Source organism: Lathyrus oleraceus, chromosome 1, assembly GCF_024323335.1.
Source record: "Lathyrus oleraceus cultivar Zhongwan6 chromosome 1, CAAS_Psat_ZW6_1.0, whole genome shotgun sequence".
In the NCBI taxonomy this organism is placed as follows: Eukaryota; Viridiplantae; Streptophyta; class Magnoliopsida; order Fabales; family Fabaceae; genus Lathyrus; species Lathyrus oleraceus.
In genome coordinates this window covers 255068556-255095601 of record NC_066579.1, presented here as the reverse complement: position 1 = coordinate 255095601, position 27046 = coordinate 255068556, and positions in this window count along the sequence as shown.

Here is a 27046-nt window from a genome sequence, read left to right as displayed (position 1 = left end):
CACCAAGGAAGACCAGACACTTACGCATGACTGGAAATCACCGAAAGATGGTGTTTACCGACACCAAAGAAACAACACACGCGGGTGTTGACAGGATACTGGCATCTACAAGATGACAGGGCAAGACTGAACACTTGCGGGGGGTCTCACTGGGGAACAAGGTCACGACAGCGAGCAAACAGGAAGGAACACCAAGGATACCGGGTTGTAGGTATGAAACAGGTGACCGACCAAAGCGTGAATTGGTTTGTGTTCCAAAACACTCAACATCCTGAAGAGGGCTAGAAAAGCAGTCTTGTTAGAGGATGGACATTCGATTCCATAGGGAATACGAATCTTACTCGACTGGGGAGGACGACTTCGACCCAAGAGCGCATGAGACATATCATCTATAGCCGTCAAAACGTAGATAACATACTCGCATGGAAGATTATCCATAACCGGATTGGTTGTTAAATGGATAAATCAACCGACATCATCCTGAAGAGAGCAAAGGCAAACTTGTTAAAGGATGGATATTCGATTCCACAAGGAATACGAATCTTACTCAGCTGGAGAAAACAATCAAAAGACTGACCAGAGAGTGCATGAGACATATTATCTATAGCCGTCAGAACGTAGATAATACACTCGCATGGAAGATTATCCATAACCGGGTTGTAGGTTGTTAAATGGATAAACGACCGAAAAGAAAGGCATCGGGGTACCAGACTAGGTATGCAAGAGATGACCAATCAAAAAGGGATAAAGTTGCTAACTCGGAGCAAGTACCCAAAAGAAAGGGAGAGACCCACTGGGGACAATACTGCTTGATCAAGGCGAGTATCCAGAGGGGAAAAGAATATCAATATCGCAAACCGGATACTGATAACTGCAAAGAGGGGATTACGTCTACCGGTTAGTAGGCAGAAAACCACGGAAAAGTAACCGTCATCAATCATGATGAGAACAAAGGGTTAACTCCACCAAGGGGAGAACGTGGGATTTTACAACTACCAGCTTGTGGGTAGAAAACCACAAAGATAGGACTTACAACTACCGGTTTGTAGGTAGAGGCCGACCGACAGAATGAACCACAAAGGTTACCTCTGTGAGGGGATGAAAGTGGGATTTTACAACTACCGGTCGGGTAGAAAACCACGAAGATAGGACTTACAACTACCGGTTTGCAGGTAGAGGCCCACAAATCCCGCTGAGGATAAGATGAATGAGTGTCGGTTAGTGAGCAACTATTCATTTATGCCCCAGGGAAAGACAGGAGACAGCCCAAAGAGGCCAATTCAGGATCGATCCCAAAAGGCATACTGAAACAAGACTCATCCTAATGAGGAAAGAACTCAATAGGGAAAATCCATCCCGAGGGAGGGGACGGAAACAACCGTCATCCACGAGGATATAACTCAGTGGGAAGCGCAGAAGGGAATGACAAACATTTTTTGCTTAAGGGGTCAACTCTACATGGAGAGATCAGACACACCCACATCTTCTAGGGGAATTGTACTGCTGGGGATACCCGCTCGACTAAGGAGTCGCTTGCTGAGAAAACACCAACCTCTCAACCATGCTGGGGAACCCAACTCTGAAGCCGATCCAATGGCGCGATGCTAAACTCTTTCCAACAACCCAATCTCGGCTGGTCACCACGGCCTAGGGATAATGGACATGTCTGCAATGTTGATGCATGAGTTTTTTTTTTTTTTTTGTTCTGCACAATGCCCCATGATCACGGAAATGCTATGCACTAATGATGCACTATGCTATGCTTATCTAAATGATGGATGCATAAACACACGTCTCCTCCAGAGACAACACCGGGGAACTCCAGGAACTGCGCTGAAGATCTCATTACCACGTCAATTTCCACCCTACTGGGGAAAGACAATCCTCGCTGGGGATGAACTCCATCGAACCCGAACTGCTCGGCGATTATCCTGCTAGGGGAGGCAACCAATCCTTATCTCTACTTGGGGATGATTCTCCGAATCCGATCCGCTTGGGGACCTCGCTGAGGGAAGACCATCAACACAAACTCTGCTGGGAAGACAGCTTCAGACTCACAACTCCGCTGGGGATATGGTAACCTTCAGGCTTGCTGAGGAGGTACCAATCTCGAATCTGCCAGGGAGATAACACTCTCAAACCCACTAGGGAGATACGGCTTATCGGACACGGGCCGCCCTTCGATTCGTCGAACACTGGTGTTCACCATCCTACCACAGTGTTGATTTTCCACTTTTGAAAACTCCCAGGCTCATTTGGACTTTTCTGATTCATCACCCTGTATTCCCGACTCCTCCGTACCCCATGGGGATCGAACTCCTGGGATTATACAAACTTTCCAGTCTTTAGACTTTGAAGAGTCTTCTTGATTAACTTTCCAGGATCGTCGTCGTAATCCTTCACCGTCCTCTCATTATTCGTCTATCCCTTGCCCCTGGTTGGACTTTGTGGGGATCTCCTTTTTTCAAAAGGCTTCATATCACTACTTGCCAGCGAATGAAGATATCTAACAGCACCTGCACCGGAGATTGTTAGATAAAAGCTTGCCCCAGGCGTGCCAACACTTCAACATCTTGGTCACTCAAACTTCCGAATAAGATTTCCAGATTTCAATCTCATAAGCATGCATCGGAAGGGACCTCTATGTTTCAAAATGCAAATATTCTTATCAAAACGAACGGATGTTTTCGTAATCAAAGCGGTAATGAAAACAAAAACAAAACTATTTGACTGAATACGCATTTTATTGACTGAAAAAAGATAGCTCAAAACCGAGCAACACACAGGAAGCAATCCCTGAAAAGAGGTGATTGCGCACAAAGGAAAAAAACTATCCTATTGGCAATGCGGAACCGTGACCTCATCGGGTTCCAACTCGGTTACACCTCATATGTCCTCAAGACTTTCCTCACTTTCGGCCTTCTGAACCAGACGCTTCCGATCGATCTCTGTCGGAGACTAGCCGAGATGTCTTAACCAAAGCACAAACGATCATGCTAGACGCAGTTGTTCGTTTCAATCCCTCTTTTGCCTGGACCGCCCTTTCGGGTTTCAGTCCACCGGGATACCCTTTTTTGCCCAAGCCGCCCTTGTGGGGTTTTCGACTTGCCGGGTATACAGTTCTTTTCTTTTATTATCCCTAACTTTTGCCCGAACCTTTTCTCTTTTTTCTTGGTTCGCCGGGATGCCCTTTTTTGCCTGGACTCTCTTATTCTTTTTGTCCAGCGGGTCAATTTTTTCACGAAGTATCTTTTAACTACGTCCGCATTCACAGGGAATGGAAAATCTTCATCATTCGTGGTCATCGATCACAAAGCTCTGTCAGAGGAGACTTTTTTGACCACGAATGGACTTTCATAACTGTTTATCCACTTGCCCCACGATCGTCGAGGAGGAAGGATCCTTTTCAACACCACATCTCTTCCATGCTACCCACGAGGTCGCACGTCTCGGTCAACAACCCGCTTCATTCACTGGGTACGACTGCCCCACGGCAAATAACTGTCAGCCCTCTTCCTCAGCCAGGCTCCATGCGTCGTACCGAGTCCTTATCCGCTCAGCCTTTTTCAATTCTATGTCCACCTGGACCCTCCACAATGAGATCTAGCCTCCAGCAGGCAATATCACTTCCATCCCATACTGGATGAGGAAGGTGTTGCCCCAGTAGATGCATGTATCGAAGTACGACACTCAGGATACCAACTTCGTACTCAGCCACCATCGTTGGTGCTTTCAACTGTTATCGGGGAAGCACTAGCTCACTCACTTTAAACTCTCCCCATCAGACATCAGAATCCGTTCGGATTCAGGGTCAGGCCCCTCCTCCGGGATCGGTCACTCTCAACCTTTCGATTTGAGTACCTCGAGATGTCCTCATCAGGGACTTCAAACTTCCTTGGTTGAGAATCATCAATGGGTTGTTGGGCAAGATAATCATATAATACCCTCCTCTTGATTGCTTTCTGGGAGGTATACCGAATATCGTATTCAGTCGACACCATTTTCCCTCTCGCAACCCGTCTGTTCAATGCTATCTCCTCAAGCACATACTTGATCAGATCCATTTTGGACATCCACAAGGTGGTATGAACCAGCATACTGTCTCAGTCGGCGAGCGGCCTATGCCAAAGTACAGCAAGTTTTCTCGAGCAGTGAGTGTATTGTTTCACAGTCGATAAACTTTTTGCTTAGGTAAATTGCGTGCTCTTTTCGACAAGACTCGTCATGCTGACACCATACACCTCATAGACCCCTTGAGGGCTGTCAAGTACCAGATTAACAGTTGTTTCTTCCAAGGAAGGTATCAGCATCAGAGGTTCCTGCTACTCATTTTTTTTCCAATGCCCCTTGGCAATCATCATTCCACCTGACCATTTGATTTCTTTTGTTTTCTTTTCTTTCTTTTTTTTCGGTTCAGGCGTTTCTAGTATATATTTTTTTTCTCTGTTATTTTTTTCTTCTTTTTTTTCGCAGGATCGACCTCGATTCCTCTGATTTGCCCACAACAAGCCTTGGCAGCTCACCGGACAACACGCCATAAGTGCACTGACTTAGACTCAACAGTATGAGTTATCTCTACCTGTCAAACCACTGGATCGAGTCCACCGGATGCCCCTCTTCTACTTGGGACTTTGTCATCATGTCATCAACATGGCATTCGCTTTCACGATGAGTCATATCATGAAACAAAAGTCACTCTTGACCTTTGATACGGGGCACCGACATTCTTCTTCATTAGAGGATAGTCTTCTCTCGATGGTAGCTCGTGCCCCACAACATGGGTATTCCACCCTAGTGTACCTTGGTGCAACCAGGTGAAGATATCAACCTGCTCTTTCAACAGGGCTACCATTCTGCTCTCGACTTGCCTCTGAAGCGGCCTCAACTTTCATTTCCCTTCTGGCCTCGGCGGTACTCGGGATTACCATCTTGATTCGCTCCTCGTGCGGTTGAATCACCTTCTCCTCTTGTTTCAACAACCTAGCTAATTCCAGCAGATCACAATCTTCTTCGCCTTCTTCTTCGGAATGATAGCTTGGATTGTCGAAGTCATATAGAGGTGTAACCAAATTGTTATTGATGAGATCAGGAGAATGGTCACTTTTGTGGTTGGAACGAGACAAGTCCAAAAGAAAAACGAAAAAACATTGCCATTTTTATTTTTTTAAAACTGCAAAAATGAAAAACAGGGAACACCGCTTTTGCTCACAAAAACATCCATTTATTACTGATGCAAAACGTTGCAAAATGAAACACATGAGGTGGCCCTTACAATGGACCAGTACGTTTCGGGCAAAACGTATGGCTTTCATGCAAACAAAATTAAAACACAGAAATACTATACTTCCGGATGAGCGACAGTGATGCTTTTGGAGGCCTTCCAATCGCCTGGTATGCACGACTTTATCCACAACTCGAGCTCGCGGTCACGGTCGGTCTCTTCACTCACTGAACAAGCGTGATCAGAATTCAGCATTCCTGCACTGACGAAGATGTACGGTGGACGACGTCCTCTGTTTGGTCTAGACGACTCTTGATCTGGATAACTGATCCCAAACATGTCTGCCTTTACCACAATATCAATGATCCTTCCCCAACCTCGGGCCTCTTTGTTCTTCACCACCTCTAGAGCTTGTTTATAGGAAGAAATGGACAGCTTTTTCTCTTTCCCAATAACAACAGCATTCTCTCCCTTGATGGTTTCAATTGCTTGACTGGGCGTTTCAACTTTTCCACTATCCATTTCCACTTTCATCATCTTCTGGGTCGTATCTCCCATCAGCATACACTCCTCTGTGGCGACGGCCGCACAACTATTATCAATAACAGGGAAAACTTCATCCTGCATCAGAGGTTTTGGGACCACAGCCATGGGAACCTTTAACTGATCTTCCTCAGTCATTTCCATTCCTTTCTTGACCCTTTTCACCATCTTCATCTTTACAGGACCCTTCTTGGGTACAGGGTTGACATCCTCATCCATGATCTGTGCCAAGCTGATGGTCTTGGAGTCTACCATGTCCTGGACGACATGCTTGAAAGCCCTACAACCCTCAACACTGTGTCCGGGTGCCTCAGAATGGAACTCGCACCTGGCATTCTCATCATAGTGTGCAGGCCTCTTCTGTTGTGCTATGGGAATCAAAATCCTTGGCCGGACTAACCCCAAATCCCTCAATCTCCTGAACAGAAGGGTGTAGGTCACAGGTGGTTCCTCAAACTGACGCTCCTCCTTTTTCTTCTTCACCTGGCTCCTAGCTCTTGGTGCCTTCTGTTGAGGTGGTTGTTGTTGTGATGGTACAAGTGGATTACCAACAGGAGTGGTTACAGCAGCAGCATAAGGATGATAACGATCCTTACTGCGTTCTTTCTTCGCTGGCACACCAACTGGTTCAACCTCCTTCTTGAAAGGACCACTGTCAGAGAGTTTCTTTACTACAGTGCCAGAAGGTTTGTTCACTTCAGTTGACAAAGACTTCTCCTGAACTTTCTCCACTATCAGCCACTTCTCAATCTTTTCCAATCTCTCGGCCATGGCTTTCTGCCCCAAGGCAAGCCCTTGCATAATACTGAACAAATCTCTCACCATCTCTTTCAGTTCGAGGATGTCGACGTTGGGAAGATCCATCAGTTCGGATTTGTTGCCCCTAGCAGGATATCTGAGTAAACGAGCTATGCGCACCGGTTGACACCTACAAAACAGTAAACAGGTTAGTATGACTCACACATGCAATGTCTGTCCGTACTAGGAATATTCTGCCCTTTGATTCCGGTTTCATCGAGACAGATAAAATTTTATCAACAATTACACCTGGATGTCTCTCAACCTGAGTCTCTGTTAAAAATAATGGACCCTGAGTACGGACATACATGAGTTGAATGCAGATGAATGCGAAATGAGACCAATGCAAATGCATGAATGCAGGTCGCTGTGCCGCCAAGTCATCTGAAGACCCATTCTCTGAACCAGTCACAGTCAACTGAGTCACCATAAATCCGACTTGGGGAGTTCCGAAATAAACGGAACTGGAGATTACATCACTACCATCACAGGAACATCCACTGAACGGATGACAGCCAGATCCTCTGAACAGGTACTCTCGAATTCAACCCGGGGATCCGAAATAAACGGAACCCGCTGATAAACCACGGACAGAACTCCGGCGTCCCAGAAATAAATGTCCATAATTCACAGTCACCATCATACCAAGAGTCACCAACTGTACCTGTTAAAATGATTATTCCCTCCCCACTCACGGGTGTCATCTAGGCCAGGGTAAGGTCGAAAGAAACGCAGCATAAATAACCTTTCGCAGAATACCATCATATACACACCTGAAGTATGCAACGATGATACCCCACCAGGGTCTGAACTGCTCGTGACGTCAATGTTCCGCTAAGTGGCGCATACCACCCGCTTCCCATGACTCACTCTATTCCTAGGTTTCCTAGATTGCACTCATAGCCTGGGTATTGGGCCTTTTACCTCAAGTGTCACCCACCCCCAATCAGAGAACACACAGCCAGCACAACAGATGGAATGAATGAATGCAAACATTAATGCACACATTGAATGCAAACAGTAAATGAAATGAATGCAATAAATAAAGCAGCATATAGCGACCAAATCCCTAACCTAGAGAGCGCTAGGAGAGACTCGCTTAGGGAAGAAGGACCAGCACAGGTCAACTTCTCTTCATATCCCCAGCAGAGTCGCCAGCTATCGCATTACGCGAAAAACCGGCGGGAAAACAAGAACAACAGAGCCGCCACCGTGCGTTATTTATCCCAAAAGAGGGAAAGGAAACGCTCAGAGTAAACCTGGAAAAAGCATGGTCTCGCGACCAAAGAGAATGGGATCGGGAGTCGGTTATGCGAAGGGAAGGTATTAGCACCCCTACGCATCCGTCGTACTCGACGGGATCCACGCACAATAGGAAGGAAATTGGTTGCTAAAACACTGCTCAAATAAACATCTATACAGGCTGAAAGAGACACAAGAAACAAACAAGACCGACTCGGCAGGACATCGTATCCTGGGCCTACTTAGTCTATCAGGCATAGACATCAGAGTCAAAGTAGTTCAGACTAGGGAAACGACACATGCTCGCTAGGATATCGCATCCTATGCATACGTATCTCCTCTGGACGAAGGAGAATCAGAGCATCCGTAGCTCGGCTAACACGCACACAAACAAACACAGGCAAAGGCAAACGTGGAGCCTAAATGCCAATCACTGGGCTTACATCAGCATCCGAACCCAAAACACACGCCAAAAAGGCCAACGAGGAGCCTGAATGCCAATCACTGGGCTTACATCAGCATCCGAACCAAAACACACGCACACTGGAACCCGAATGCCACTCGATGGACTTACATCAGCTTCCAAGCGCACAACAAGACACAGGAAGAAGAAGGGTCTCGATTGCAACTAGGGCAAGAGAAAGGGGAGGTCTCAATCGCAACGAGGGCGAGAGAAAAGCATTAGTGTTAGTTGTTAGTCAAACTCGACAAGACATCGCATCTCGTGCCTACGTATCTCATCTGGACATGAGAATCAGAGTTGCCGTAGTTCGGCTAAACTATTCCTGTTGGTTTGTGTTTTTTAAGTGGACAACGTCACTACGCAATCTACCGGATGCTCGACCTTTGGAGACTTACTCACCTGTGGTAGAAGGAGTTGACGTATCCTTAAGAGGGGATAATGTTTGTTTGTGTTTTAGGAAAGCTCACGCAAGAAAGGAAGTCCTATACGAAGGAACCGTGCTACCTTAATTGACATGCAAACGAGACTACGCGGAGTCTAGCAAACCTAGGGGATACAATCACACCACACAAACACATACAGCATGAAATAAACACACCAACAAGGGGCTCAAACATCAGGGTTAGGCTTTAGTCGAGGGGTCATATCAACCTCAACAAACAAGCCTCTGTATCGGGGTCAGGTTAGCTCTTAACCTTGCCATTGAGGGGCTAAGGTGAAGCCAGATGAAAGGTGATGAGGGGTGTGCCTCATTGCTTCTATCTCAAGTCCGAGAGAGCATGTAAATATAAGAATGTGGGGGAGTTCAGAAAGATGGAACTCTTTCCCCAATTAGACTCGATAGATCTTGGGTTTGGATCTCAATGCTACAACCATGTAATGGGAGCAAGGAGAAGACTCACGGAATAGTGGGGGATAGATTGCTTATCCCTACCTTCCACCAATTGCCTTATTTAAAGGACTTTCACCTGCTTGGGCTTAAAAATAAACAACCACAATCATTGCCTCTTAAGGAGGACTTCAGACATTTGCCCGGCCCGGTAACAGCCGGGTCTCCAGACTACATGAAGATTAGGAGGCCTACCTCAATGCAAGTTGCTTAAGCAAAGCAAAGCAAAGCAAGTTCTTAAGAGAACTGATCAACTAAAGGGTACCTGAAAACAATCAAACACAGTTAGTACTCAAGCAGTTAAACAGTAAACAGCAAACAGTCAACCAATTAGACTATACAGACAAATGCACAACAAGGCAAGCAAGGCAAGCCATGAGCCACACAACCTACAAAACCAAATTATGTTAGTGTACAAATATCAACAACATCAATTAAAATTGATTTGGATCATTCTCCATGTGCCTTATGCTTTTGATCCTGAAAAATCAAGCAAACATTAGCAACTAGACCACTAGGCTAAGCCTAGGGTCCAAAGGCAAGAAAAAATCCTAAACAGCAAGGTATCCACCAACCAATCTCAAATTAAAGTCAAACAAGAGCAAACATCATTGGTCTCATGTTCATATCATTCATCATGCTCATGTTATGCACAAAGGAAGGCAAACTAGTTCAAATAAAGCATCAAACATGCAAACAGAACTATTGCATTCAAATCCACATCAAAACAATTCCAAAAATTCTCAAATAAATTACACCTAAACAGGGGATATTCAAAGTCTACCATGTCAAATTTGAGCTCAATTGGGCAAATGGAACCATGTCAATGAAAATCAACAAAAACATACACAATTACATGCTCCAAACCACATCATCAATGCATGAACTCACTTCAAAAATTCATAACTCAATGAAAACAAAAAAGAAATGGATGAGACCAAAACAGGGAGGTCCTAGCATGTGTCTACTACAAGCATATCAAATTTCATGATCATACAGTACCATATGAGCATTTCACAATGAATCTACCAACCTAGGTCACATGAGCTTGCAAATTCAACCACCAGAAATGAAAAATTATGATCAAATAGAAAATGCAATGAAAGATTCCACAAAAATTCACAAAGCATCCTAACATGTTAATAATCATCCATACCAAATTTCAATCAATTCTAACAAGTATAGGTCAATCAATTAAATCCAGCAAATTGGCATCAAGAGGTGTGACACCAATTGTCACACCTAAGTTCAAAAATTCATAACTCCATGGCCAGGTATCAAAAATGCATGAAATTTACATGGAAATAAACATCATCCAGTCAAGAATCATCACAAAAATTTTCAGACATTTATTTTACAATATGAGAATTTCACAATCAAATTGATCAAAGGTATCAAAAATACACATGTATGGAGGAACCCTAGGTCAAATGAAAAATACACCATGCACAACTTTGACCAATAGGTCAAAAATCATCTACACTCAGCCACAAAGTCAACAAAACAATTTTCACAATTTTCTGATTTTTCTATATTTTTCTATGAATTATTTAAGGTGCTAAAGTATTTTTTTACAAATTTTTTAGAATTAATTAATTAAATGAAATTGTAATGGCATTATGGTAATTAACATGGCGCGGGGGCGGGTAACACGTTTTTGAATTTTCAAACCAGAAATTTGGATCTAGCAAGCGTTCTTCATCGTTTCCCATGAACATTTCCAGAAATTCAATAAACACTCAAGAACACTCAATCCTCAAATCAGCACCAAAACGGACAAATGGATATCCGTTGGAACCGCACGAACGTGTAGATCACAAATATCAACTCCAATTAACCTAACAATTGCTAAATCTCAAGAATCGAATGCGTTAGGGTTTTAGATCCAAACTTCGAGTCGCGATTTCTTACACTACAGTTGATCATTCACCAATCTAAAACTATCATGATGCTCTACGTTTCATGCTCTACAACACGCATACAACAATTAAGCAAAGCATGTGATTCGAATTTTGAAGAAACCTGCTATGGCAGTGGTGAACCTGGACGAATCCGCGCGAGAGAGCCTCAAACAGGTGCAGTACAAGCTATTGGCAAGGAGATTCGAAGCTTAGATCCATTCAGTTTTGCTCCGGTTGCTTGAAATCACCATTCACCATGGACGAACCTTGAAGATGCAGTTACTTTAGGCGCGGCTTTGGTGGTTCTTGAGTACAAACAGATGGAGCTTAGGCCAATGCAAGATCAATGTAAAAAGAATTTTTCAAATTGATCAAAGGATTGTGAAGTTTGATCAATTTTGGTTTTGGAGTGTTCTTGCAAATTCTTGGAGATTTTGATGAGTTTGATCTGATTTTTGATGGAATGAAAAATTCTGTTGTGTTTAGAAGATAATTAAGCTTTTATATGCTGCTCTTAATCCATGATTAATCAAGTTAATTAACCAAGTGGAAAGATTAGCAAATTGTGCATTTTCACTCAAAGTGGCCAAAATACCCTTTCTCTAAATCAGCCCATATATCAGCTCAAATTTGATTCAAGCAAGTCCAAAATATCACATGTGATGTGTAGAAACAAGTCCCACTTCCATTGGCCATGTATTTTGCAATCTCACCATGTGATAGCACTTTATCCATTTTCACACTTCCATTTTTCAAACCAAATCTCAAACCATGAAGCCTATGCATGAAATGATGATTCAAACACATTCCAAATGCCATTTATGAGGTGTAGCAAAAAGTCCCATCTCAAAATTCCAAATATTTTGACATTTGGACAATTTTGCCCCTGATCCAATTTAACAGTCCAGTTGAAAAGTGACTTTTTGCATTGGCCACCTTTGGACAAATCCAATGATACACCATGAAAGTACATGTCAAATGGAGTTTGTGCATATAAAGAACTTGCAATTTGGACCAACCATGTGGTAGTTATGCCCTCCTGATTACGGGTTTTTTTGAAATTCATCTGACCATATCTTGCAAACCACACATGGGATTTTCAAGTTCTTGGACTTTTTAGAAAGGTAAGAACAAGATCTTCAACTTTCATGTTGGACAAAATTCCATTTGAATCTGGTATGATGAAGTTATTTTGAGGAGAAAAAGTTTCCATTTTGGGCAGCTGAAATTACAGGTCGCCTGCTATTTTTGGAAACTTTCTGTCTGACCTCCAAATCTTCAACCTTGGTCTTTGGCATGTCAAATGAGACTCATATGGACATGAATGAGGCCTTTCAAACCATTTCCCACCTTCCAATCCATAAAATCAGGCACAGTTGACCACAGTTGACTTTCTAGGGTTTCTGGTTGACTGAACAATGACTGGTGACTTCTGAGCATCCAACCTTTGGCCAAACCACTTCAAAATGATCCTTAGACCATATGAGCTTGATACATCAACCCTAGGGCCTTGTCCCAATGAAAATCACTCACTTGCTTGATTGACTGATCTCCTGATCAGTTTGACCCATTCCATCAATTGAGCTTGCACTTGGGCAAATGGACAATGCAATGTTATGCAGTGGACATGATTATGCTATGACCTAATATGAAATGAATGTATTCAATGGTAGGGTGCAAATTTGAGGTGCTACATCTTGCACAAAGGATCTTCTTGAAGCTCTTGATCTAGTGATTGCTTAAGCTACAAACAAAAGATGTTAGTGACATATTTTTGTGCTTTTGGTTAGTAAATAAAACAAGAAAAGCAATGATATACAATTCAAGCATGCTTGGTGATCTCAAACCACTCACAAGAGATCCCTACCCAAAGGAAAAGGGAGCCAAGATGCTCAATGATCCTTGAGGCTATGCAATGCAATGTTATGATGCCATGAGGGATCTTAGGGACAAAATTGGGGTCTTACATATGCCTAAGGGAGAAGTGAACATTATTGTGCATTTCTATTATCATCAATAAAATGCAATTTTATTCATCCATATCTTTGATGTTTTATTTTTACTTTTTACTTTTCTGAAAATGGTAATCACAAAAAACATAAATAAATAATAATATTCCATTTGCATAATATTTGTTCACAATTCACTTCTCTAAAATTAAAATATCAAATCATTATGCAGGTTGGTTCTCAAACTCATTGAATACAATGATCCTACTCCATCTCCAAACTTTATTTTCCATGTGTTTGAGGCTAAAGAGGAAAATGATGATGAAGTATCTGATGAATTATCTCGTTTACTTGAGCATGGGGACCATTCAGCAGTTTGAATAGTAAATTGAATTAGTCAACTTGGGTTCCGATGATGATGTGAAGGAAGTCAAGATTGGGTCTCAACTGTGTTTAGAGGCTAAGAAGGGGTTGATTGATCTTCTTCCAGAATATTCAGATGTGTTTGCTTGGTCCTCTCAAGACATGCCTGGTTTGGATTCTGAGATTGTAGAGCATAGATTATCGTTGAAGCCAGAATGCCCATCGGTCAAGCAGAAATTGTGAAGAACTCATCCTGATATGGCAGTTAAGATCAAAGAAGAAGTGCATAAACAGATTAATGTTGGTTTCTTTGTTACCTCTGAGTATCCGCAATGGGTGGCCCAACATTGTGCCCATTCCTATGAAAGATGGAAAAGTCTGCATGTGTGTTGATTATAGAGATTTGAATAAAGCTAGTCTGAAAGATGATTTTCCTTTGCCACACATTGATATGTTGGTAGACTATACATCTAAATTCAAAGTCTTTTCGTTTATGGAAGGATATTCTGGTTATAATCAGATCAAGATGACACCTGAAGATATAGAGAAGACCACATGGGGAACATTCTGTTATAGAGTGATGTCTTTCGGTTTAAAGAATGCTAGTGCAACATACCAGAGAGCTATGACCACTCTTTTTCATGAGCAGGTCACGACTTGAAACTTGGGGAACAGAATCCCAAAGGGAGTAAACCCAATGGAAGGACATTGAGCTGACTCGAAGGTGCATGTGTTGGGGAATATGCCAACACAGCAAAAGGCGATCCACAACAGATACCTCGCCAGGGATGTCCAAAAAGACTCTCTTGAGGGAAGCAGCGGGATGAGGTGTTACCGGTTACTGGGTAACAAGCTCAATGAGACATGTGATCTGATCACCGGTATAAGGGTGAGAGAACAACAAGCTCGGGAAGAATGAATATCTAAGACCGGGATAAGGGTGAGAGATATCAATCAACCAAATCATCTGAGGAAGACCTAAAAGGTATATCTCAACTCAGGAAAATCTGACTCCACAGGGGACCAAAGTCATAATAGGGAGCAAAATGAAGGAACACCAGGGATACCGGTTACTGGGCATATAATAGGTGACCAACCAAAGCATGAATTGGGGAATATTCCCAAAACACTCATCATCCAAAAAGAGGGCAGAACGCAAACTCGATTATGGGATGGACATTCGATTCCAAAAACAGGGATACGAATCTTACTCGACTGGGGGAGAACAAAAGGCTTCGACCAAAGAGTGCATGAGATATATTATCTATTACCGTCGGAAAGTAGATAATATACTCGCATGGAAGATTATCCACAACCGGTTACTGGGTTAATAAAGGATAAATCGACCGACAGAGAAAGGCATCGGGATACCAAAACTAGGTATATAATGATGACCAAACAAGGGGAGCAACAAACATCACCGGCAAACGGTAAATGAAAGAGGACCCGCTGGGGATAAAATTGCTTAATCAGAGCAATTATCCAAAAGAATGAGGGAATATCAATACCGAATATTGGATAATGATAACCGTCAAAAAGGGGATTACATCTACCGGATACTGGGTAGAAAACCACGGAAGAGTAATCGCCATCAACTAGGATGAACAACAATGGTTAACTCTGCAAAGGGAGGAAAATAGGGTTTACAACTACCGGTATAAGGGTAGAAAACCACAAACTCCGTTGAGGATAAGGTGAATAATTATTGATTACTGAGCAATTATTAATTTACCACAGGGAAACACCAAGACAGTCACAAGAGGCCAATTTAGGATCAAACGAAAAAGGCAAACTGAATCGAGACTCATCCTAATGAGGATATAACTCAATAGGGGAACCCATCCCAATATATATGTTAGGAGGAAGCAGAAACAACCGTCGTCCACGAGGATATAACTCAGTGGGGAATATGGCAGGAAAGATAAACACTTTCTGCTTAAAGGGGCTGACTCTATATTGAGGGATCAGACACCGACATCTGCTTGGGAAATGTATTACAAACTAGCAGAGGATAACAAACAATAGATATATGGCAAAAATGCAATATGAATATCCAAATGTTTGAAGGTTATATGCACATATGCGTGATTTATGTATGATGAATGCTGACAAACAGACATTCTAACACAAACAGCTCCAAAGGAAAAGGCACACAGCCGTCCGGTACTACATCTCAAGGGAGGAAGCCCAAAATTCCAATGGAGAGTATCCAATCTGTCGGGGAATCAGAGATACCAGGAAATCACAAAATCTCTGGGGGATGAATCATCAGTCAATCCGGCTGGGGAAAAAAGTTCATTGCACAGGTAGAAACTGCCACAAAAGCAACTCTACTGGGGAATCCATCTGAGGGATATAAGAGGAATCTGGTGATCTGACACCAAGTACCAAACTCACCAAGGAGATCACATCTGCTGAGGAGAAAAGATCGCTCTTCCGTTGAAGGGGAGAGTGGTGAACATCTCAACAAGCATACCACTCGGGATGAACCATAAAAGGGGCTCCGGAGGAAGAAGGTACAGTCATGCCAGGGATATGAACAAATGTATTACCCTGTTGGGGATCATACCACCCTTGGGAGAGCACTAAGGATCTCCTAAGTATCCTTTTGTCATTGTGAATGTTCACTTTGTTAAAAAACAAGTTATGAAAAATTCATTTTTTCAAAACAATGATATTTTCTCAATTAAAAGCATGCAAAACATTTGTTGAATAGAAACAAATAAGAGTGCAAATAATTGGATAAAAGGCTCAAATTCGTTTGATGGAATGGTAGCCTGCAAATGGCAAGACTCCATAGATCTTTACAAGTTTGAAATTGGTGATATATATTGGAAAAGGGCTACATTGAACATAATGACCATTTCTCCACCAATTCTGAATTCGATGTATTCGAAGCTTTGGTTGACAACGAATGAACAAGAATCTCTGATGGATGACAGTTGTAAAACACAGTCTTGTCAGGATGCAGTTACTTGCCAAATCCCTAATTTTTGCCTAGATTGCCCCAGGATGAGGTACTCAATCTAGCGGGATGCATATATTCATTTTTATGTCTCTAATTTTTGCCTGGATCGCCCTTTCGGGTTTTAATCCACCGAGACGCTCATTTTTGCCTAAGCCGCCCTTTCGGGTTTTCAACTTAGCGAGCTATTCTATTTTTATTTTTAGGCGAAGTATTTCTTGACTGCATCTGAATTCACAGGACGAGTGAAATCCTCCCCATCCATAGTGGTAAGTATCAAAGCACCGCCTGAAAAGGCTCTCTTAACAACATATGGACCTTCATAGTTTGGAGTCCACTTGCCCCTGGAATCGGGCGCGAAAGACAAGACTTTCTTGAGCACGAGGTCACCTTCTCGGAACACACGAGGCTTGACCTTCTTATCAAAAGCCTTCTTCATTCTCTGCTGATACAACTGACCATGACACATGGCAGTCAATCTCTTTTCTTCAATCAAATTCAGCTGGTCATAGCGACTCTGAACCCATTCAGCATCAGTCAACTTGGCCTCCATCAAGACTCTCATTGATGGGATCTCCACCTCTACTGGGAGTACGGCCTCCATGCCATAAACAAGAGAGAAATGGGTTGCCCCTGTTGAAGTGCGGACAGATGTACGATATCCATGCAAAGCAAATGGCAGCATCTCATGCCAATCTTTGTACGTAACAACCATATTTTGGATAATCTTCTTGATGTTCTTATTAGCAGCTTCAACAGCCCCATTCATCTTAGGTCTATAAGGAGAAGAATTATGGTGTGCAATCTTGAATTCACTACACAACTCTTTCATCCTCTTGTTGTTCAAGTTAGATCCATTATCAGTAATGATCTTATCTGGCACACCATACTGGCATATGAGTTGATTCTTGATAAACTTCACGACTACCTGCCTGGTCACATTTGCATATGACGCCGCTTCAACCCACTTAGTGAAGTAATCAATTGCTACGAGAATAAATATGTGTCTATTGGACGCTTTCGGCTCAATCATGCCAATCATGTCAATTCCCCACATAGAGAAAGGCCATGGTGATGAAATCACATTCAGAAGTGTCGGGGGAATATGAATCTTATCCGCATAAATTTGACACTTATGGCATTTCTTTACATATTTGCAGCAGTCAGACTCCATTGTCAGCCAATAGTAGCCTGCTCTCAACATCTTTCTAGCCATGGCATGTCCATTGGAATGGGTACAAAAAGAACCTTCATGGACCTCAGTCATCAACAGGTCTGCTTCGTGTCTATCCACGCATCTGAGCAGAACCATGTCAAAATTTCTCTTATAAAGCACTTCGCCATTAAGGTAGAAACTGCCTGATAATCTTCTCAAAGTCTTCCTATCTTTCACAGATGCCCCAGGCGGATAAACCTGGTTCTGAAGGAAACACTTGATGTCATAATACCATGGTTTATCATCCTTCACTTCTTCAACTGCAAATACATGAGCTGGTCTATCCAAGCGCATCACGGTGATATTGGGAAATTCATTCCAATATTTAACCACAATCATCGAGGCAAGCGTAGCAAGAGCGTCTGCCATCCGATTCTCATCTCGAGGAATATGATGGAAGTCAACCTCCGTAAAGAACGTTGAAATCCTCCTCGCATAATCCCTATATGGAATAAGACCAGGCTGATTCGTTTCCCATTCACCCTTAATCTGATTGACAACGAGGGCCGAATCACCATAAACATCAAGATGCTTGATCCTTAGATCAATGCATTCCTCCAATCCCATAATACAGGCCTCATACTCAGCCATATTATTCGTGCATTTGAAAGTTAGCCTTGCTGTAAAAGGAATATGTGTGCCCTGAGGAGTAATAATTATTGCCCCAATACCATTTCCGTACTGATTTACAACGCCATCAAATACCATACTCCATCTGGAACCAGGCTCTGGCCCTTCATCGAGTGTAGGCTCATCACAATCTTTCATCTTCAAATATAGAATCTCCTCATCTGGGAAGTCATACTGAACTGACTGATAATCCTCAATCGGCTGATGTGCCAAGTGGTCAGCCAAGATACTACCTTTAATAGCCTTCTGAGCTCGATACTCAATATCATACTCAGATAACAACATCTGCCAATGGGCAATCCTCCCGGTTAAAGCAGGCTTCTCAAATATGTACTTGATTGGATCCATTATGGATATCAACCAAGTTGTATGATTTATCATATACTGGCGTAAGTGCTTAGCGGCCCAAGCCAAAGCACAACATGTCTTCTCAAGCATTGAGTATAGAGACTCACAATCAATGAACTTCTTACTTAGGAAGTAAATAGCATACTCTTTCTTCCCGGATTCATCCTGCTGACCAAGGACACAACCTATCGAGTCTTCAAGAACTGTCAGATACATGATCAAAGGTCTTCCTTCCACAGGCGGAGACAGGATCGGAGGTTCAGACAGATACTCTTTGATACTATCAAAAGCTTTCTGGCAATCCTCGGTCCAATCATGGGACTGATCTTTCCGGAGGAGCTTGAATATCGGCGCACATGTGGCAGTCATGTGGGATATAAATATGGAAATATAATTCAAGCGACCAAGAAAACCTCGGACTTGCTTCTCAGTTTTGGGCGCAGGCATCTCTTGTATTGCTTTGACCTTTGCAGGATCAACCTCAATACCTCTTTCGCTGACAATAAAGCCCAATAACTTGCCAGAACGGACTCCAAATGTACACTTGTTGGGATTCAGGCGAAGCTTATACTTCCTCAGACGCTGAAAAAGCTTCAATAAGTGCTCTATATGTTCAACTTCCGTTCTTGACTTAGCAATCGTATCATCAACATAGACCTCAATCTCCTTGTGCATCATATCATGAAACAAGGTGGTCATAGCTCGTTGATACGTGGCTCCGACGTTCTTCAAACTGAAGGGCATCACTCGATAACAGAATATTCCCCAAGGTGTGATGAATGTTGTCTTCTCCATATCCTCGGGTGCCATCTTAATCTGATTATATCCGGAAAATCCATCCATAAATGAGAAAACATTGAATTTAGTTGTATTGTCTACCAACATATCAATATGTGGTAGAGGGAAATCATCTTTCGGACTAGCTTTATTCAAGTCTCTATAGTCCACACACATCCAGACTTTTCCGTCTTTCTTAGGCACGGGCACAATATTGGCCATCCATTGAGGATATGTAGAAGCCATCAGAAACCCCGCATCAATTTGCTTCTGAACTTCCTCTTTGATCTTCACTGCCATATCAGGATGAGTTCTTCTGAGCTTCTGCTTCACAGGCACACACTCAGGCTTCAAGGATAGGTAATGTTGCACAATATCTGTATCTAGACCCGGCATGTTTTCATACGACCAAGCGAAGATATCGACATATTCTCGTAGCAATTCAATCAACCCCTTCTTAACAGATTCTTCCAGGAGTGACTAAATCTTCACTTCTCGCACACAATCCTCAGACCCCAAGTTGACTGTTTTCAGATTCTCAAGATACGGCTGAATGATCTTCTCTTCATGCTCAAGTAGACATGTAATCTCATTAGGAATCTCTTCAACATCATCTTCCTCTGCCTCAAATACAGGGAACTCAAAATTGGGAGATGGTGTCGGATCATTATTTGCAATAGGTTTGATCAACCTGCATAATGATTTTGGATATGAAAAGCTTTAGAATTCAAACAAGGCAAATCATTATGCAGATGAAAAGATTGATTTTATTCTATTTTTAGGGTTTTATGTGATCACCAATTTCATGCAAAAAGCAAAAAAGGAAAATAATTGGAAAAACAAACATTTAACATGAATTTATTGAATGAAAATATCATTGTATTTATGTTGCCAACAATGTCATCACTCCTCCTTTTGGCATGGGAGAAGGGTTTTTAAACAAAGTGATCATTACGTGGACTTGTGGACAACTGTAGGAATATCCACAGCGACCCAATTGTTGCAGATCTCTCCAGGGATGATGAAATTATCAGAATCCTCTGCATCCTCTTCCAAGACAGCAGCAGCTTCCTCATCCTGACCGGTGTGGATAAAACCTCCACTCTTGAACAACCCTTTCTCATTGAAGACCCCAGAAGAAAAGCCAATGCCAGCCCGAGACTTATTGTCTTCCAGCTCAATCATTTTTCCTATACCAGCAATTGCACCACACTCAATGGCCAACTTCACATCTCTATATGAAGTAAATGAAGGAGTTCTCTTCTCAACAGGCTCAGCTATAGATAAAGCTTGGAAAGGAGTTCCAACTTCATCCTCAGCATCTATGTATGAGAAGGAAGACAAATGGCTAACCAGGAGAGCCTTTTCTCCCCCTACCACTACCAGTTTCTTATTCTTCACAAATTTCAGCTTCTGGTGTAGGGTGGATGTCACAGCGCCCGCCTCGTGAATCCATGGTCTGCCTAGGAGACAGCTGTACGATGGGTGAATGTCCATAACCTGGAAGGTAATTTGGAAATCACTTGGTCCAATATTGATTGGGAGATCAACTTCCCCAATCACAGTCTTTTGAGACCCATCGAAAGCTTTCACAACTACCCCACTCTGCCTCATGGGAGGCCCTTGATAAGACAGTTTTGAGAGAGTGGTTTTTGGCAATACATTCAGGGATGACCCAGTGTCCACCAACACATTGGACATGGCATCGTCTCTGCAGTTCATAGATATATGTAAAGCCAAGTTGTGGTCTCTTCCATCCTCAGGGAGATCAGAGTCACAGAAACTCAAATTGTTACAAGCAGTAATGTTTGCAACAATGCTATCGAATTGTTCTATTGTGACATCGTGATCTACATATGCCACATCCAATACCTTCTGCAGAGCCTCTCTATGTGGTTCTGAATTCAGGAGTAATGATAACACGGATATCTTGGATGGCGTTTGTAGAAGTTGGTCTACAACATTGTACTCACTCTTCTTGATGAGCCTCAGCATCTCATCACAATCTTCTTTCACATTGCCGCTAGGGCCAACAGAAGTAAGAGCTTTTAGTACAGAGGAGGGCTTAACAACAGGTGCCGGATTCGGGGTGCTTACAGCATTCCCAATCGGGCGTTCAACAAAATCAGCCTAGGCCTGGGGCTTCGGTGATGCTGAAAACACACGACCGCTGTGGGTCAAACCACTTATGTCAGCAATATTCACAACAGAGGAGGATGGAAAAGGTACCTCTTTCCCATCTTCTACAGCAACAACATTGTAACGGAAGGGAATTGCCTTTTCAGAAGAGTACGACACAGGACCGGCAGGCTTAATAATCAGGGTAGGAGAGACCTTCTGCTTGCTACCATCGTATTTAATGATAACAGGCTCGGGCATCCGGAATACTGGGGAAATTACGTTGACCTCTGGCTCATCTCCGTCAACATTTCTATTCTGAAGAATCTCGATAACTCCTTCGTCCAGCATTTCCTGAAGATCTTTGCGCACCTGGCAACAACCCAATCGATTAACAGGGCATATTCGGCATCTATCACGATCGTGCTCATAGTGACTATACTCACACAGCAAACGGTGCAACTCGACCAGAGACTGTCGAATATGGCTGACATATTTGACTGTGTACTTGCCAGGGCAACCCTGGACCATGTTGACAGATTTCCCATGCTCGGGCAATGGGTTCTTCTTCATATTAGGACCTACATCCTCAAAACACATGATGCCACACCTCACAAGGTCTTGAACCTTGGTCTTCAAAGGATAGCAATTCTCCACGTCGTGGCCGGGAGCACCAGGGTGGTATACACAATGCAATTCAGGCTTATACCACCACTGAGGGTTAGCAAGTATAGCTGGTGGGTCTCTCGGAGTAATCAACTTCCTCTCTATCAAAGAGGGATATAGTTCTGCGTATGTCATCGGAATCGGATCAAAAGTGACATTTTTCCTCTCGTAACTCGTGTTGGTTTGATTATTGTTTCGAGGCTGATAGGCCTGCTGTTGCGGACGGTGCTGTTGTTGTTGATATTGCTGAGGTGATTGTTGATTGTTGCTATGCTGCTGGTACTGTTGATTATCTCTAAAAACAGGTGTTATGTGAGCCACATGGTGCTGGTTAATGGCGGGACGCACAGTCTTCCTCCTCACAGAGGGTCTTCTAGGTTTCACATGGGAGGTCACAGCATGTGCCTCTCCATCTTTCTTCTTTGCAAACGCCCCATAACGTTTGGCAGAAGAGCCTTCTTCTCGGGTTAGACGTCCTTCTCTGACCCCTTCTTCTAACCGCATCCCCATATTCACCATCTCGGTGAAGTCAGAAGGAGCGCTAGCGATCATCCGCTCATAATAGAATGAACTCAAAGTCTTCAGAAAGATCTTGGTCATTTCCTTCTCTTCTAGCGGAGGCACGATCTGTGCTGCCAACTCTCGCCACCTCTGGGCGTACTCTTTGAATGTTTCTTTGTCCTTCTGGGACATGGCCCTTAGCTTATCCCTATGGGGAGCCATATCCATATTATACTTGTACTGCTTGATGAAGGCCTCGCCAAGGTCGTTGAAGGATCGGATGTTCGCACTGTTCAACCCCATATACCAACGCAGAGTGGCACCGGACAGACTGTCCTGAAAGTAGTGGATGAGCAATTGGTCATTATCATTCTGAGTTGACATCTTCCTGGCATACATGACCAGGTGGCTGAGAGGACAGGTGTTCCCCTTGTATTTTTCAAAGTCAGGGACCTTGAACTTCACAGGGATTTTCATATTAGGAACCAAGCACAGTTCGGCAGCAGACTTGCCGAAAAGATCCTTCCCTCTGAGAGTTTTCAATTCCTTGCGAAGCTCAAGAAATTGGTCGTTCATAGCGTCCATCTTCTCATGGACATCTGGGCCCTCAGACGGCTCAGAATGATAGATGGTGTCGTCTACCCTAGGCATGGTATGCACGACAGGCAGAGGAACAACAAGGACCGGGCTAGATGCCGGCATAGAAGCAAAAGTCGGAGCAGGACCCTCAGGCATGAAATTAGGAGGCATCCCCCACGAAAATCCGGTTGGCATGGCTGTCGGAGCAAAATGTGCACTAGCTGCAGACACAGTTGAGGAAACAATCTCAGAGATGACTATCCTCTAGGGAGGAGTTGAAGGTGTTGGAGAAGACTGGCTCTGGGCATCCAGGAATGATTCCATCAAAGCACTCAGTCTGGCGACTTCTTCTTTGAGTTCACGGTTCTCTTGCTCTAGATGATCCATCAGTCTTGAAGAGTTGGCTCTAGTGTAGTACCAGTGAGTCAGCTTGTCTTGAAAATAAATGAAGAGCACAGAGTTAGACCACAGGACCAGAAGCCGGGAACAAAACCTGCTTATGCATATGATGCATGCAATGCTTGTGCATATGATTTGTTTTTATCTCAAAGGAACTCTAAGGTTTTATTTGCAAATTTTGGAAATATTAACTGTTTATCACATATGGAAATATCTCATCAAATAGCATCAGGGAAAAGAAGTACAACATTTGTCAATCATATACAAGAGAAAAGGAAAATAATCATCCTATGGATCCCTAGAAACAATCATCTAAAGCTCGGGACACAGGAAGAAAAGATGCATGAAGCCTCTTCACCTCCCTCTCGTAAGCTGCCTCCATATCTGCCTTTTCCTTGGCGAGTCGGTCATACTTCCTCTTCCAAAACTTGGAAGACTGGGGAAGTAGAGAAGTCCATGCATCATCAGGATCATCAATAACCTGATGATCGAGGAACTCTATCAAAGCATCCTTCTCTTTAATCTGCTGAAGCAACTCTTCCTTTTCAGGGATCCAGGCACGTGATAGGTCTTCGTCTCTCAACTCCTCTACTCCTTGGTTAGGGAGGGTTGAAGGCCCAACCATAACCAAAGGTGTAGGTCTCGGATATTCGTAAGGCATGAGATACTCAGATGCTCTCTTCCTTACCCAAACAGTGTAAGGCTCCATAGCGACACAATTCTTAGGACCCAACTCCTTCCTTCCTTTCTTATGAACCTTGCGCCAAGCGCGAACTATTCTGCCCTTCAAGCCTTGGGGATCTTTACCCTCCTGAAAAAACACACCCTCTAACAGAATGTTATTAGGTTTATCCTTTAGGGGGAACCCAAGCTGACGACGTGCTAAAACAGGGTTGTAGTTAATCCCACCACATGTACCAAGAAGAGGCACATTGGAGAATTCACCACAAGAGTCGATAATTTGCACACCATCATATACACGGTTATACCAAGAGATATCATCATTAGTGAGAGACATAAGTCTCGTGGACCACCGTAGACATCCCTTGTTCTCCTTGAAAGCGATCGTCTGGGGTAAGTGAGAAATAAACCACTTATATAACAGAGGCAAACAGCACACAATGGCGCCACCACCCTTTGCATTCCTCATATGCAAAGAGAAATAGGTATCACCCAACAGAGTCGAAACGGGATTAAGAGCGGAGAAGATCCTAATAGCGTTCACATCCACAAACTTGTCGATGTTGGGGAACAATACCAATCCATAGATGAGAAGTGCAAATATGGCTTCAAAGGCATCCTCACTCATGGCCTTCCCATAAACAGTAGCTTGAGCAATGAGGAACTCAGAAGGGAGACCTTGAATTCCATCTTTGGTAGTCATATGAGCACCAACCAGAGATTCATCTATGTGCAACATGTCAGCTATCTCTTGAGAAGTAGGAATACTCTCCAAGCCACTGAACGGCACCTGATCCAGAATAGGTATACCCACGAGATAAGCATACTCCTCAAGGGTAGGCAAAAGCTGGAAATCCGGAAACGTGAAGCAACGGTACAAGGGATCATAAAACTGCACCAATACACTCATCAATCCTTCATCCACCTGAGTAGTCAGAAGAGGGAGAAGCTTCCCAAAATGAGCCTTGAAACCCAAGGGATCTAATACATAGGATGTCAGATTCCTTAACTCTTTCAAATCTGGTTGTCTGAAGTTGTACTTCTTTGTATTCCTTCTTTGTCTTTCCATGTCTAAATTTTTTGCAAATAAACCCCTTAAGTTCCTTGAAAATTTCTTTTATTATTGATTATATGGATGCAAATGAGTGCATGAATGCATGAATACAACAATCACACTCAAGGATCAAGCAAAGCACACCAAACAAAGGTCATGGGATGGATCATATTATCTTTAATATCAATCATCCATTTTGGTGGATTATGGTTTACACCTTATCAACACCCAAGTTCCATTGATATTAAGGATGTATGAACGGATCAACCATGAATCAAGGGTTTGTTGCAAGTCACGAGCATGGAGTCTCGGTTAAGAACCACCCAAAGGGAATGTACTAGGGTTTAAACATGCCAGACATGTTCTACAAGAGGTTCCCATAGTCATCATCCCATCTTTCGGATATTATCGGAGAAACGACTACTCGTATTCCAAAAATATTCTCAAGAGAGACTCTTATGAGTGTAGTATCGCGTAACAATCGTATCAAATCTTACATTTGAACGACCTTCGCACTACATCCTAAAAATAGGCCAAGATGGGTTTGGTAAACTAAGGTCCTTGGCTTCTAAGGTCTATATTGGAAAGAGTAATGTCTAACCACAACTTACTTGTGTGACATTATTGATCCCAACATGACCTCCACCAAGTGAATGGACTCGCAAGTCAACTTGCTAAGGAATAACTCCACACAAGTCAGCAAGACTACGCCATTCTCCTATCCTAAGTGCACTCGAGTCCGGGTATAGAACTCATCTCACAAAGATCACAAAGCACACAAGGAATTAATATCAAGCAAATCAATCATTACATATAATACAGTAATCCCAAATTGCACAAAAATATGTCACAAAACAATACAATACAACAAGCATGAAAAGTTGGCAAAACCCACTAGGTCCTATCCCCAGCAGAGTCGCCACTTTTCTGTAGCGGGGTATTCGTTACCATTAGAAATATTGACTAAATCCAAGGTAAACCATACAAAGTCGAGTCGCCACCGCACTTCTATTTATCCAAAGGAATGGTTAGAAAGCGAACAAAAACCTAACAGTTTTAACAAAACTAATAAAAGAAACAGAGATCTGGGTAAAGGGGTTGGTTATGCAATGGGAAGGTGTTAGGCACCCAAAACATCCTATGTACTCCTAGGGAGCCCTTTTCATACTTGTGAAGGTAGTTTGTCTTGTGAAAATTTTATTTGTGCAATCATGATTGAAGAGATGAGAAGAGAATGTACAAGTTATTTACATTTTGTGTTTGGATGGATAAACCCATTGCCTACATACCATCTTATAAAAAGATTAGGATCAAAACCTCGTAGTTCGGGGTAAAAATCTCAAAACAAATTGGTCAATTGATTGGTCCAAAAGCCTTAAGGTCTTTTGTTATCAAATGGAGAAAACTCAACCAAACCACAAATCCACCATGTGAGGATAGCTTCAACATGCTAGTGAGGGGTTAACCCTATAATAAGCATGGAAGACTCATTGTCCACCACTAAGGATATAGGTGAGTATTACATCTAGCACAAAGATAACTCAAACCTAATAGCTAAAGGTTATGGAAAACTTTGATTAGAAAGTGGCCATTGAAACCACAAAAGGGAAATTTGAATGGGTTATATTTACCAATTAGAAGTATATACAAAAGTAGTCAAAGTTGACTTAAAGATTCAATTCAAAATGAGTGTTATGAAAAGAGAGTTTGAAAATCAAAAGCATAAGGCTTAGGTTTCTAATG